This window comes from Opisthocomus hoazin, chromosome 11, assembly GCF_030867145.1.
Source record: "Opisthocomus hoazin isolate bOpiHoa1 chromosome 11, bOpiHoa1.hap1, whole genome shotgun sequence".
Classification (NCBI taxonomy): Eukaryota; Metazoa; Chordata; class Aves; order Opisthocomiformes; family Opisthocomidae; genus Opisthocomus; species Opisthocomus hoazin.
This window is the reverse complement of record NC_134424.1, coordinates 26,426,357-26,440,018: the sequence shown is the minus strand read 5'-3', so window position 1 is coordinate 26,440,018 and position 13,662 is coordinate 26,426,357.

Here is a 13,662-nt window from a genome sequence, read left to right as displayed (position 1 = left end):
TTTCCAGGATAGCCCTTTCTGGCTGCCAGCTATCTGCAGACGTTCGCACTATCGGAGCAGGGCTGTGATAGGAGCATGGCTGGGACACCACCATTCCCAGCATGCGTTTGAAGTTTCAAGTGGCAAGATAAGCAAGCAGCCCCATTCTCTGTGCCTCTATGCGAACAGTGCCATTGGCAGATGAGGCTGAGCAACAGCTTTCCAGGCTAGCCCCTTCTGGCTGCCAGCTATTTGCAGACGTTCGCATTTCAAGACCAGGGCTGCGAAAGGAGCCTGGCTGGGACACCAACTTTCCCAAGCTACGTTTGAAGTATGAGGTGGCAAGACAAGCAAGTAGCCCCATTCCCTGTGCCTCTGTGCGAGCAGTGCCATGGGCAGATGAGCCTGAGCAACAGCTTTCCAGGCTAGCACCTTCTGGCTGCCAGCTATCTGCAGATGTTCGCACTTTCGGAGCAGGGCTGTGATAGGAGCCTGGCAGGGACACCACCATTCCCAGCATGCGTTTGAGGTTTCAAGTGGCAAGATAAGCAAGCAGCCCCAGTATCTGTGCCTCTGTGCGAGCAGTGCCCTGGGCAGATGAGGCTGAGCAACAGCTTTCCACACTAGCACCTTCTGGCTGCCAGCTATCTGCAGACGTTCGCACTTTCGGAGCAGGGCTGCGAAAGGAGCCTGGCTGGGACACCAACTTTCCCAGGCTACGTTTGAAGTATGAGGTGGCAAGACAAGCAAGTAGCCCCATTCCCTGTGCCTCTGTGCGAGCACTGCCATGGGCAGATGAGGCTGAGCAACAGCTTTCCACGCTAGCACCTTCTGGCTGCCAGCTATCTGCAGACGTTCTCATTTCAAGAGCAGGGCTGCGAAAGGAGCCTAGCAGGTACACCATCTTTCCCAGGCTACGTTTGAAGTTTGAGGTGGCAAGACAAGCAAGGAGCCCCATTCTCTGTGCCTCTGTGCGAGCAGTGCCATGGGCAGATGAGGCTGAGCAACAGCTTTCCAGGCTAGCCCCTTCTGCCTGCCAGCTATCTGCAGACGTTCGCATTTTCGGGGCAGGGCTGCGAAAGGAGCCTGGCTGGACACGAACTTTCCCAGGCTACGTTTGAAGTTTGAGGTGGCAAGACAAGCAAGCAGCCCCATTCTCTATGCCTCTGTGCGAGCAGTGCCATGGGCAGATGAGGCTGGGCAACAGCTTTCCAGACTAGCCCCTTCTGGCTGCCAGCTGTCTGCAGACGTTCGCATTTCAAGAGCAGGGCTGCGAAAGGAGCCTAGCAGGTACACCATCTTTCCCAGGCTACATTTGATGTTTGAGGTGGCAAGACAAGCAAGGAGCCCCATTCTCTGTGCCTCTGAGCGAGCAGTGCAATGGGCAGATGAGGCTGAGCAACAGCTTTCCAGGCTAGCCCCTTCTGCCTGCCAGCTATCTGCAGACGTTCGCATTTTCGGGGCAGGGCTGCGAAAGGAGCCTGGCTGGACACGAACTTTCCCAGGCTACGTTTGAAGTTTGAGGTGGCAAGACAAGCAAGCAGCCCCATTCTCTGTGCCTCTGTGCGAGCAGTGCCATGGGCAGATGAGGCTGAGCAACAGCTTTCCAGACTAGCCCCTTCTGGCTGCCAGCTGTCTGCAGACGTTCGCATTTCAAGAGCAGGGCTGCGAAAAGAGCCTAGCAGGTACACCATCTTTCCCAGGCTACGTTTGATGTTTGAGGTGGCAAGACAAGCAAGGAGCCCCATTCTCTGTGCCTCTGTGCGAGCAGTGCAATGGGCAGATGAGGCTGAGCAACAGCTTTCCAGGCTAGCCCCTTCTGCCTGCCAGCTATCTGCAGACGTTCGCATTTTCGGGGCAGGGCTGCGAAAGGAGCCTGGCTGGACACGAACTTTCCCAGGCTACGTTTGAAGTTTGAGGTGGCAAGACAAGCAAGCAGCCCCATTATCTGTGCCTCTGTGCGAGCAGTGTCGTGGGCAGATGAGGCTGAGCAACAGCTTTCCAGGCTAGCCCCTTCTGGCTGCCAGCTATCTGCAGACGTTCGCATTTCAAGAGCAGGGCTGCGAAAGGAGCCTAGCAGGTACACCCTCTTTCCCAGGCTACGTTTGAAGTTTGAGGTGGCAAGACAAGCAAGGAGCCGAATTCTCTGTGCCTCTCTGCGAGCAGTGCCGTGGGCAGATGAGGCTGAGCAACAGCTTTCCAGGCTAGCCCCTTCTGCCTGCCAGCTATCTGCAGACGTTCGCATTTTCGGAGCAGGGCTGACGCAGGCTCCTGGCACAGACCACAAGAGCTACGTTTGAAGTTTGAGGTGGCAAGACAAGCAAGCAGACCCAGTCTCTGTGCCTCTGTGCGAGCACTGCCATGGGCAGATGAGGCTGAGCAACAGCTTTCCAGGCTAGCCCCTTCTGGCTGCCATCTATCTGCAGACGTTCGCATTTTTGGGGCAGGGCTGCGAAAGGAGTCTGTCTGGGACACGAACTTTCCCAGGCTGCGTTTGAAGTTTGAGGTGGCAAGACAAGCAAGGAGCCCCATTCTCTGTGCCTCTGTGCGAGCAGTGTCGTGGGCAGATGAGCCTGAGCAACAGCTTTCCAGGCTAGCCCCTTCTGGTTGCCAGCTATTTGCAGACTTTCGCACTTTCGGAGCAGGGCTGCGAAAGGAGCCTGGCTGGGACACCAACTTTCCCAAGCTACGTTTGAAGTATGAGGTGGCAAGACAAGCAAGTAGCCCCATTCCCTGTGCCTCTGTGCGAGCAGTGCCATGGGCAGATGAGGCTGAGCAACAGCTTTCCAGGATAGCCCTTTCTGGCTGCCAGCTATCTGCAGACGTTCGCACTATCGGAGCAGGGCTGTGATAGGAGCATGGCTGGGACACCACCATTCCCAGCATGCGTTTGAAGTTTCAAGTGGCAAGATAAGCAAGCAGCCCCATTCTCTGTGCCTCTATGCGAACAGTGCCATTGGCAGATGAGGCTGAGCAACAGCTTTCCAGGCTAGCCCCTTCTGGCTGCCAGCTATCTGCCGACGTTCGCATTTCAAGACCAGGGCTGCGAAAGGAGCCTATCAGGTACACCATCTTTCCCAGGCTACGTTTGAAGTTTGAGGTGGCAACACAAGCAAGGAGCCCCATTCTATGTGCCTCTGTGCGAGCAGTGTCGTGGGCAGATGAGCCTGAGCAACAGCTTTCCAGGCTAGCACCTTCTGGCTGCCAGCTATGTGCAGATGTTCGCACTTTCGGAGCAGGGCTGTGATAGGAGCCTGGCAGGGACACCACCATTCCCAGCATGCGTTTGAGGTTTCAAGTGGCAAGATAAGCAAGCAGCCCCAGTATCTGTGCCTCTGTGCGAGCAGTGCCATGGGCAGATGAGGCTGAGCAACAGCTTTCCACACTAGCACCTTCTGGCTGCCAGCTATCTGCAGACGTTCGCACTTTCAGAGCAGGGCTGCGAAAGGACCCTGGCTGGGACACCAACTTTCCCAGGCTACGTTTGAAGTATGAGGTGGCAAGACAAGCAAGTAGCCCCATTCCCTGTGCCTCTGTGCGAGCACTGCCATGGGCAGATGAGGCTGAGCAACAGCTTTCCACGCTAGCACCTTCTGGCTGCCAGCTATCTGCAGACGTTCTCATTTCAAGAGCAGGGCTGCGAAAGGAGCCTAGCAGGTACACCATCTTTCCCAGGCTACGTTTGAAGTTTGAGGTGGCAAGACAAGCAAGGAGCCCCATTCTCTGTGCCTCTGTGCGAGCAGTGCCATGGGCAGATGAGGCTGAGCAACAGCTTTCCAGGCTAGCCCCTTCTGCCTGCCAGCTATCTGCAGACGTTCGCATTTTCGGGGCAGGGCTGCGAAAGGAGCCTGGCTGGACACGAACTTTCCCAGGCTACGTTTGAAGTTTGAGGTGGCAAGACAAGCAAGCAGCCCCATTCTCTATGCCTCTGTGCGAGCAGTGCCATGGGCAGATGAGGCTGGGCAACAGCTTTCCAGACTAGCCCCTTCTGGCTGCCAGCTGTCTGCAGACGTTCGCATTTCAAGAGCAGGGCTGCGAAAGGAGCCTAGCAGGTACACCATCTTTCCCAGGCTACGTTTGATGTTTGAGGTGGCAAGACAAGCAAGGAGCCCCATTCTCTGTGCTTCTGAGCGAGCAGTGCAATGGGCAGATGAGGCTGAGCAACAGCTTTCCAGGCTAGCCCCTTCTGCCTGCCAGCTATCTGCAGACGTTCGCATTTTCGGGGCAGGGCTGCGAAAGGAGCCTGGCTGGACACGAACTTTCCCAGGCTACGTTTGAAGTTTGAGGTGGCAAGACAAGCAAGCAGCCCCATTCTCTGTGCCTCTGTGCGAGCAGTGCCATGGGCAGATGAGGCTGAGCAACAGCTTTCCAGACTAGCCCCTTCTGGCTGCCAGCTGTCTGCAGACGTTCGCATTTCAAGAGCAGGGCTGCGAAAAGAGCCTAGCAGGTACACCATCTTTCCCAGGCTACGTTTGATGTTTGAGGTGGCAAGACAAGCAAGGAGCCCCATTCTCTGTGCCTCTGTGCGAGCAGTGCAATGGGCAGATGAGGCTGAGCAACAGCTTTCCAGGCTAGCCCCTTCTGCCTGCTAGCTATCTGCAGACGTTCGCATTTTCGGGGCAGGGCTGCGAAAGGAGCCTGGCTGGACACGAACTTTCCCAGGCTACGTTTGAAGTTTGAGGTGGCAAGACAAGCAAGCAGCCCCATTCTCTGTGCCTCTGTGCGAGCAGTGTCGTGGGCAGATGAGGCTGAGCAACAGCTTTCCAGGCTAGCCCCTTCTGGCTGCCAGCTATCTGCAGACGTTCGCATTTCAAGAGCAGGGCTGCGAAAGGAGCCTAGCAGGTACACCCTCTTTCCCAGGCTACGTTTGAAGTTTGAGGTGGCAAGACAAGCAAGGAGCCGAATTCTCTGTGCCTCTCTGCGAGCAGTGCCGTGGGCAGATGAGGCTGAGCAACAGCTTTCCAGGCTAGCCCCTTCTGCCTGCCAGCTATCTGCAGACGTTCGCATTTTCGGAGCAGGGCTGACGCAGGCTCCTGGCACAGACCACAAGAGCTACGTTTGAAGTTTGAGGTGGCAAGACAAGCAAGCAGACCCAGTCTCTGTGCCTCTGTGCGAGCACTGCCATGGGCAGATGAGGCTGAGCAACAGCTTTCCAGGCTAGCCCCTTCTGGCTGCCAGCTATCTGCAGACGTTCGCACTTTCGGGGCAGGGCTGCGAAAGGAGTCTGTCTGGGACACGAACTTTCCCAGGCTGCGTTTGAAGTTTGAGGTGGCAAGACAAGCAAGGAGCCCCATTCTCTGTGCCTCTGTGCGAGCAGTGTCGTGGGCAGATGAGCCTGAGCAACAGCTTTCCAGGCTAGCCCCTTCTGGCTGCCAGCTATTTGCAGACGTTCGCACTTTCGGAGCAGGGCTGCGAAAGGAGCCTGGCTGGGACACCAACTTTCCCAAGCTACGTTTGAAGTATGAGGTGGCAAGACAAGCAAGTAGCCCCATTCCCTGTGCCTCTGTGCGAGCAGTGCCATGGGCAGATGAGCCTGAGCAACAGCTTTCCAGGATAGCCCTTTCTGGCTGCCAGCTATCTGCAGACGTTCGCACTATCGGAGCAGGGCTGTGATAGGAGCATGGCTGGGACACCACCATTCCCAGCATGCGTTTGAAGTTTCAAGTGGCAAGATAAGCAAGCAGCCCCATTCTCTGTGCCTCTATGCGAACAGTGCCATTGGCAGATGAGGCTGAGCAACAGCTTTCCAGGCTAGCCCCTTCTGGCTGCCAGCTATCTGCCGACGTTCGCATTTCAAGAGCAGGGCTGCGAAAGGAGCCTAGCAGGTACACCATCTTTCCCAGGCTACGTTTGAAGTTTGAGGTGGCAAGACAAGCAAGGAGCCCCATTCTCTGTGCCTCTGTGCGAGCAGTGCCATGGGCAGATGAGGCTGAGCAACAGCTTTCCAGGCTAGCCCCTTCTGCCTGCCACCTATCTGCAGACGTTCGCATTTTCGGGGCAGGGCTGCGAAAGGAGCCTGGCTGGACACGAACTTTCCCAGGCTACGTTTGAAGTTTGAGGTGGCAAGACAAGCAAGCAGCCCCATTCTCTATGCCTCTGTGCGAGCAGTGCCATGGGCAGATGAGGCTGAGCAACAGCTTTCCAGACTAGCCCCTTCTGGCTGCCAGCTGTCTGCAGACGTTCGCATTTCAAGAGCAGGGCTGCGAAAGGAGCCTAGCAGGTACACCATCTTTCCCAGGCTACGTTTGATGTTTGAGGTGGCAAGACAAGCAAGGAGCCCCATTCTCTGTGCCTCTGAGCGAGCAGTGCAATGGGCAGATGAGGCTGAGCAACAGCTTTCCAGGATAGCCCCTTCTGCCTGCCAGCTATCTGCAGACGTTCGCATTTTCGGGGCAGGGCTGCGAAAGGAGCCTGGCTGGACACGAACTTTCCCAGGCTACGTTTGAAGTTTGAGGTGGCAAGACAAGCAAGCAGCCCCATTCTCTGTGCCTCTGTGCGAGCAGTGTCGTGGGCAGATGAGGCTGAGCAACAGCTTTCCAGGCTAGCCCCTTCTGGCTGCCAGCTATCTGCAGACGTTCGCATTTCAAGAGCAGGGCTGCGAAAGGAGCCTAGCAGGTACACCCTCTTTCCCAGGCTACGTTTGAAGTTTGAGGTGGCAAGACAAGCAAGGAGCCGAATTCTCTGTGCCTCTCTGCGAGCAGTGCCGTGGGCAGATGAGGCTGAGCAACAGCTTTCCAGGCTAGCCCCTTCTGCCTGCCAGCTATCTGCAGACGTTCGCATTTTCGGAGCAGGGCTGACGCAGGCTCCTGGCACAGACCACAAGAGCTACGTTTGAAGTTTGAGGTGGCAAGACAAGCAAGCAGACCCAGTCTCTGTGCCTCTGTGCGAGCACTGCCATGGGCAGATGAGGCTGAGCAACAGCTTTCCAGGCTAGCACCTTCTGGCTGCCAGCTATCTGCAGACGTTCGCACTTTCGGAGCAGGGCTGTGATAGGAGCCTGGCAGGGACACCACCATTCCCAGAATGCGTTTGAAGTTTCAAGTGGCAAGTTAAGGAAGCAGCCCCATTCTCTGTGCCTCTATGCGAACAGTGCCATGGGCAGATGAGGCTGAGCAACAGCTTTCCAGGCTAGCCCCTTCTGGCTGCCAGCTATCTGCAGACATTCGCATTTTCGGAGCAGGGCTGCGAAAGGAGCCTGGCTGGGACACCAACTTTCCCAGGCTACGTTTGAAGTATGAGGTGGCAAGACAAGCAAGTAGCCCCATTCCCTGTGCCTCTGTGCGAGCACTGCCATGGGCAGATGAGGCTGAGCAACAGCTTTCCACGCTAGCACCTTCTGGCTGCCAGCTATCTGCAGACGTTCTCATTTCAAGAGCAGGGCTGCGAAAGGAGCCTAGCAGGTACACCATCTTTCCCAGGCTACGTTTGAAGTTTGAGGTGGCAAGACAAGCAAGGAGCCCCATTCTCTGTGCCTCTGTGCGAGCAGTGCCATGGGCAGATGAGGCTGAGCAACAGCTTTCCAGGATAGCCTCTTCTGGCTGCCAGCTATCTGCAGACGTTCGCACTTTCGGAGCAGGGCTGTGATAGGAGCCTGGCAGGGACACCACCATTCCCAGAATGCGTTTGAACTTTCAAGTGGCAAGTTAAGGAAGCAGCCCCATTCTCTGTGCCTCTATGCGAACAGTGCTGTGGGCAGATGAGGCTGAGCAACAGCTTTCCAGGCTAGCCCCTTCTGCCTGCCAGCTATCTGCAGACGTTCGCATTTTCGAAGCAGGGCTGCGAAAGGAGCCTGGCTGGACACGAACTTTCCCAGGCTACGTTTGAAGTTTGAGGTGGCAAGACTAAGCAAGCAGCCCCATTCTCTGTGCCTCTGTGCGAGCAGTGCCATGGGCAGATGAGGCTGAGCAACAGCTTTCCACGCTAGCCCCTTCTGGCTGCCAGCTATCTGCAGATGTTCGCATTTCAAGAGCAGGGCTGCGAAAGGAGCCTAGCAGGTACACCATCTTTCCCAGGCTACGTTTGAAGTTTGAGGTGGCAAGATAAGCAAGGAGCCCCATTCTCTGTGCCTCTGTGCGAGCAGTGCCGTGGGCAGATGAGGCTGAGCAACAGCTTTCCAGGCTAGCCCCTTCTGCCTGCCAGCTATCTGCAGACGTTCGCATTTTCGGAGCAGGGCTGACGCAGGCTCCTGGCACAGACCACAAGAGCTACGTTTGAAGTTTGAGGTGGCAAGACAAGCAAGCAGACCCAGTCTCTGTGCCTCTGTGCGAGCACTGCCATGGGCAGATGAGGCTGAGAAACAGCTTTCCAGGCTAGCACCTTCTGGCTGCCAGCTATCTGCAGACGTTCGCACTTTCGGAGCAGGGCTGCGAAAGGACCCTGGCTGGGACACCAACTTTCCCAGGCTACGTTTGAAGTATGAGGTGGCAAGACAAGCAAGTAGCCCCATTCCCTGTGCCTCTGTGCGAGCACTGCCATGGGCAGATGAGGCTGAGCAACAGCTTTCCACGCTAGCACCTTCTGGCTGCCAGCTATCTGCAGACGTTCTCATTTCAAGAGCAGGGCTGCGAAAGGAGCCTCGCAGGTTCACCATCTTTCCCAGGCTACGTTTGAAGTTTGAGGTGGCAAGACAAGCAAGCAGCCCCATTCTCTGTGCCTCTGTGCGAGCAGTGCCGTGGGCAGATGAGGCTGAGCAACAGCTTTCCAGGATAGCCCCTTCTGGCTGCCAGCTATCTGCAGACTTTCGCACTTTCGGAGCAGGGCTGTCATAGGAACCTGGCAGGGACACCAGCATTCCCAGAATGCGTTTGAAGTTTCAAGAGGCAAGTTAAGGAAGAAGCCCCATTCTCTGTGCCTCTGTGCGATCAGTGCCATGGGCAGATGAGGCTGAGCAAAAGCTTTCCAGGCTAGCCCCTTCTGGCTGCCAGCTATCTGCAGACGTTCGCATTTCAAGAGCAGGGCTGCGAAAGGAGCCTAGCAGGTACACCATCTTTCCCAGGCTACGTTTGAAGTTTGAGGTGGCAAGACAAGCAAGGAGCCCCATTCTCTGTGCCTCTGTGCGAGCAGTGCCGTGGGCAGATGAGGCTGAGCAACAGCTTTCCAGGCTAGCCCCTTCTGCCTGCCAGCTATCTGCAGACGTTCGCATTTTCGGAGCAGGGCTGACGCAGGCTCCTGTCACAGACCACAAGAGCTACGTTTGAAGTTTGAGGTGGCAAGACAAGCAAGCAGACCCAGTCTCTGTGCCTCTGTGCGAGCACTGCCATGGGCAGATGAGGCTGAGCAACAGCTTTCCAGGCTAGCACCTTCTGGCTGCCAGCTATCTGCAGACGTTCGCACTTTCGGAGCAGGGCTGCGAAAGGAGCCTGGCTGGGACACCAACTTTCCCAGGCTACGTTTGAAGTATGAGGTGGCAAGACAAGCAAGTAGCCCCATTACCTGTGCCTCTGTGCGAGCACTGCCATGGGCAGATGAGGCTGAGCAACAGCTTTCCACACTAGCACCTTCTGGCTGCCAGCTATCTGCAGACGTTCTCATTTCAAGAGCAGGGCTGCGAAAGGAGCCTAGCAGGTACACCATCTTTCCCAGGCTACGTTTGAAGTTTGAGGTGGCAAGACAAGCAAGGAGACCCATTCTCTGTGCCTCTGTGCGAGCAGTGCCATGGGCAGATGAGGCTGAGCAACAGCTTTCCAGGCTAGCCCCTTCTGCCTGCCAGCTATCTGCAGACGTTCGCATTTCAAGAGCAGGGCTGCGAAAGGAGCCTAGCAGGTACACCATCTTTCCCAGGCTACGTTTGAAGTTTGAGGTGGCAAGACAAGCAAGGAGCCCCATTCTCTGTGCCTCTGTGCGAGCAGTGCCGTGGGCAGATGAGGCTGAGCAACAGCTTTGCAGGCTAGCCCCTTCTGCCTGCCAGCTATCTGCAGACGTTCGCACTTTCGGAGCAGGGCTGCGAAAGGAGCCTGGCTGGGACACCAACTTTCCCAGGCTACGTTTGAAGTATGAGGTGGCAAGACAAGCAAGTAGCCCCATTCCCTGTGCCTCTGTGCGAGCACTGCCATGGGCAGATGAGGCTGAGCAACAGCTTTCCAGACTAGCCCCTTCTGGCTGCCAGCTGTCTGCAGACGTTCGCATTTCAAGAGCAGGGCTGCGAAAAGAGCCTAGCAGGTACACCATCTTTCCCAGGTTACGTTTGATGTTTGAGGTGGCAAGACAAGCAAGGAGCCCCATTCTCTGTGCCTCTGTGCGAGCAGTGCAATGGGCAGATGAGGCTGAGCAACAGCTTTCCAGGCTAGCCCCTTCTGCCTGCCAGCTATCTGCAGACGTTCGCATTTTCGGGGCAGGGCTGCGAAAGGAGCCTGGCTGACACGAACTTTCCCAGGCTACGTTTGAAGTTTGAGGTGGCAAGACAAGCAAACAGCCCCATTCTCTGTGCCTCTGTGCGAGCAGTGTCGTGAGCAGATGAGGCTGAGCAACAGCTTTCCAGGCTAGCCCCTTCTGGCTGCCAGCTATCTGCAGACGTTCGCATTTCAAGAGCAGGGCTGCGAAAGGAGCCTAGCAGGTACACCCTCTTTCCCAGGCTACGTTTGAAGTTTGAGGTGGCAAGACAAGCAAGGAGCCGAATTCTCTGTGCCTCTCTGCGAGCAGTGCCGTGGGCAGATGAGGCTGAGCAACAGCTTTCCAGGCTAGCCCCTTCTGGCTGCCAGCTATCTGCAGACGTTCGCACTTTCGGAGCAGGGCTGTGATAGGAGCCTGGCAGGGACACCACCATTCCCAGAATGAGTTTGAAGTTTCAAGTGGCAAGTTAAGGAAGCAGCCCCATTCTCTGTGCCTCTATGCGAACAGTGCCATGGGCAGATGAGGCTGAGCAACAGCTTTCCAGGCTAGCCCCTTCTGGCTGCCAGCTATCTGCAGACATTCGCATTTTCGGAGCAGGGCTGCGAAAGGAGCCTGGCTGGGACACCAACTTTCCCAGGCTACGTTTGAAGTATGAGGTGGCAAGACAAGCAAGTAGCCCCATTCCCTGTGCCTCTGTGCGAGCACTGCCATGGGCAGATGAGGCTGAGCAACAGCTTTCCACGCTAGCACCTTCTGGCTGCCAGCTATCTGCAGACGTTCTCATTTCAAGAGCAGGGCTTCGAAAGGAGCCTAGCAGGTACACCATCTTTCCCAGGCTACGTTTGAAGTTTGAGGTGGCAAGACAAGCAAGGAGCCCCATTCTCTGTGCCTCTGTGCGAGCAGTGCCATGGGCAGATGAGGCTGAGCAACAGCTTTCCAGGATAGCCTCTTCTGGCTGCCAGCTATCTGCAGACGTTCGCACTTTCGGAGCAGGGCTGTGATAGGAGCCTGGCAGGGACACCACCATTCCCAGAATGCGTTTGAACTTTCAAGTGGCAAGTTAAGGAAGCAGCCCCATTCTCTGTGCCTCTATGCGAACAGTGCTGTGGGCAGATGAGGCTGAGCAACAGCTTTCCAGGCTAGCCCCTTCTGCCTGCCAGCTATCTGCAGACGTTCGCATTTTCGGGGCAGGGCTGCGAAAGGAGCCTGGCTGGACACGAACTTTCCCAGGCTACGTTTGAAGTTTGAGGTGGCAAGACAAAGCAAGCAGCCCCATTCTCTGTGCCTCTATGCGAGCAGTGCCATGGGCAGATGAGGCTGAGCAACAGCTTTCCACGCTAGCCCCTTCTGGCTGCCAGCTATCTGCAGATGTTCGCATTTCAAGAGCAGGGCTGCGAAAGGAGCCTAGCAGGTACACCATCTTTCCCAGGCTACGTTTGAAGTTTGAGGTGGCAAGATAAGCAAGGAGCCCCATTCTCTGTGCCTCTGTGCGAGCAGTGCCGTGGGCAGATGAGGCTGAGCAACAGCTTTCCAGGCTAGCCCCTTCTGCCTGCCAGCTATCTGCAGACGTTCGCATTTTCGGAGCAGGGCTGACGCAGGCTCCTGGCACAGACCACAAGAGCTACGTTTGAAGTTTGAGGTGGCAAGACAAGCAAGCAGACCCAGTCTCTGTGCCTCTGTGCGAGCACTGCCATGGGCAGATGAGGCTGAGAAACAGCTTTCCAGGCTAGCACCTTCTGGCTGCCAGCTATCTGCAGACGTTCGCACTTTCGGAGCAGGGCTGCGAAAGGACCCTGGCTGGGACACCAACTTTCCCAGGCTACGTTTGAAGTATGAGGTGGCAAGACAAGCAAGTAGCCCCATTCCCTGTGCCTCTGTGCGAGCACTGCCATGGGCAGATGAGGCTGAGCAAGAGCTTTCCACGCTAGCACCTTCTGGCTGCCAGCTATCTGCAGACGTTCTCATTTCAAGAGCAGGGCTGCGAAAGGAGCCTCGCAGGTTCACCATCTTTCCCAGGCTACGTTTGAAGTTTGAGGTGGCAAGACAAGCAAGGAGCCCCATTCTCTGTGCCTCTGTGCGAGCAGTGCCGTGGGCAGATGAGGCTGAGCAACAGCTTTCCAGGATAGCCCCTTCTGCCTGCCAGCTATCTGCAGACGTTCGCACTTTCGGAGCAGGGCTGTGATAGGAGCCTGGCAGGGACACCAGCATTCCCAGAATGCGTTTGAAGTTTCAAGTGGCAAGTTAAGGAAGCAGCCCCATTCTCTGTGCCTCTATGCGAACAGTGCCATGGGCAGATGAGGCTGAGCAACAGCTTTCCAGGCTAGCCCCTTCTGCCTGCCAGCTATCTGCAGACGTTCGCATTTTCGGGGCAGGGCTGCGAAAGGAGCCTAGCAGGTACACAATCTTTCCCAGGCTACGTTTGAAGTTTGAGGTGGCAAGACAAGCAAGAAGCCGAATTCTCTGTGCCTCTGTGCGAGCAGTGCCGTGGGCAGATGAGGCTGAGCAACAGCTTTCCAGGCTAGCCCCTTCTGCCTGCCAGCTATCTGCAGACGTTCGCATTTCAAGAGCAGGGCTGCGAAAGGAGCCTAGCAGGTACACCATCTTTCCCAGGCTACGTTTGAAGTTTGAGGTGGCAAGACAAGCAAGGAGCCGAATTCTCTGTGCCTCTGTGCGAGCAGTGCCGTGGGCAGATGAGGCTGAGCAACAGCTTTCCAGGCTAGCCCCTTCTGGCTGCCAGCTATCTGCAGACGTTCGCATTTCAAGAGCAGGGCTGCGAAAGGATCCTAGCAGGTACACCATCTTTCCCAGGCTACGTTTGAAGTTTGAGGTGGCAAGACAAGCAAGGAGCCCCATTCTCTGTGCCTCTGTGCGAGCAGTGCCGTGGGCAGATGAGGCTGAGCAACAGCTTTGCAGGCTAGCCCCTTCTGCCTGCCAGCTATCTGCAGACGTTCGCACTTTCGGAGCAGGGCTGAGAAAGGAGCCTGGCTGGGACACCAACTTTCCCAGGCTACGTTTGAAGTATGAGGTGGCAAGACAAGCAAGTAGCCCCATTCCCTGTGCCTCTGTGCGAGCACTGCCATGGGCAGATGAGGCTGAGCAACAGCTTTCCACGCTAGCACATTCTGGCTGCCAGCTATCTGAAGGCGTTCTCATTTCAAGAACAGGGCTGCGAAAGGAGCCTAGCAGGTACACCATCTTTCCCAGGCTACGTTTGAAGTTTGAGGTGGCAAGACAAGTAAGGAGCCCCATTCTCTGTGCCTCTGTGCGAGCAGTGCCATGGGCAGATGAGGCTGAGCAACAGCTTTCCAGGATAGCACATTCTGGCTGCCAGCTATCTGCAGACGTTCTCATTTC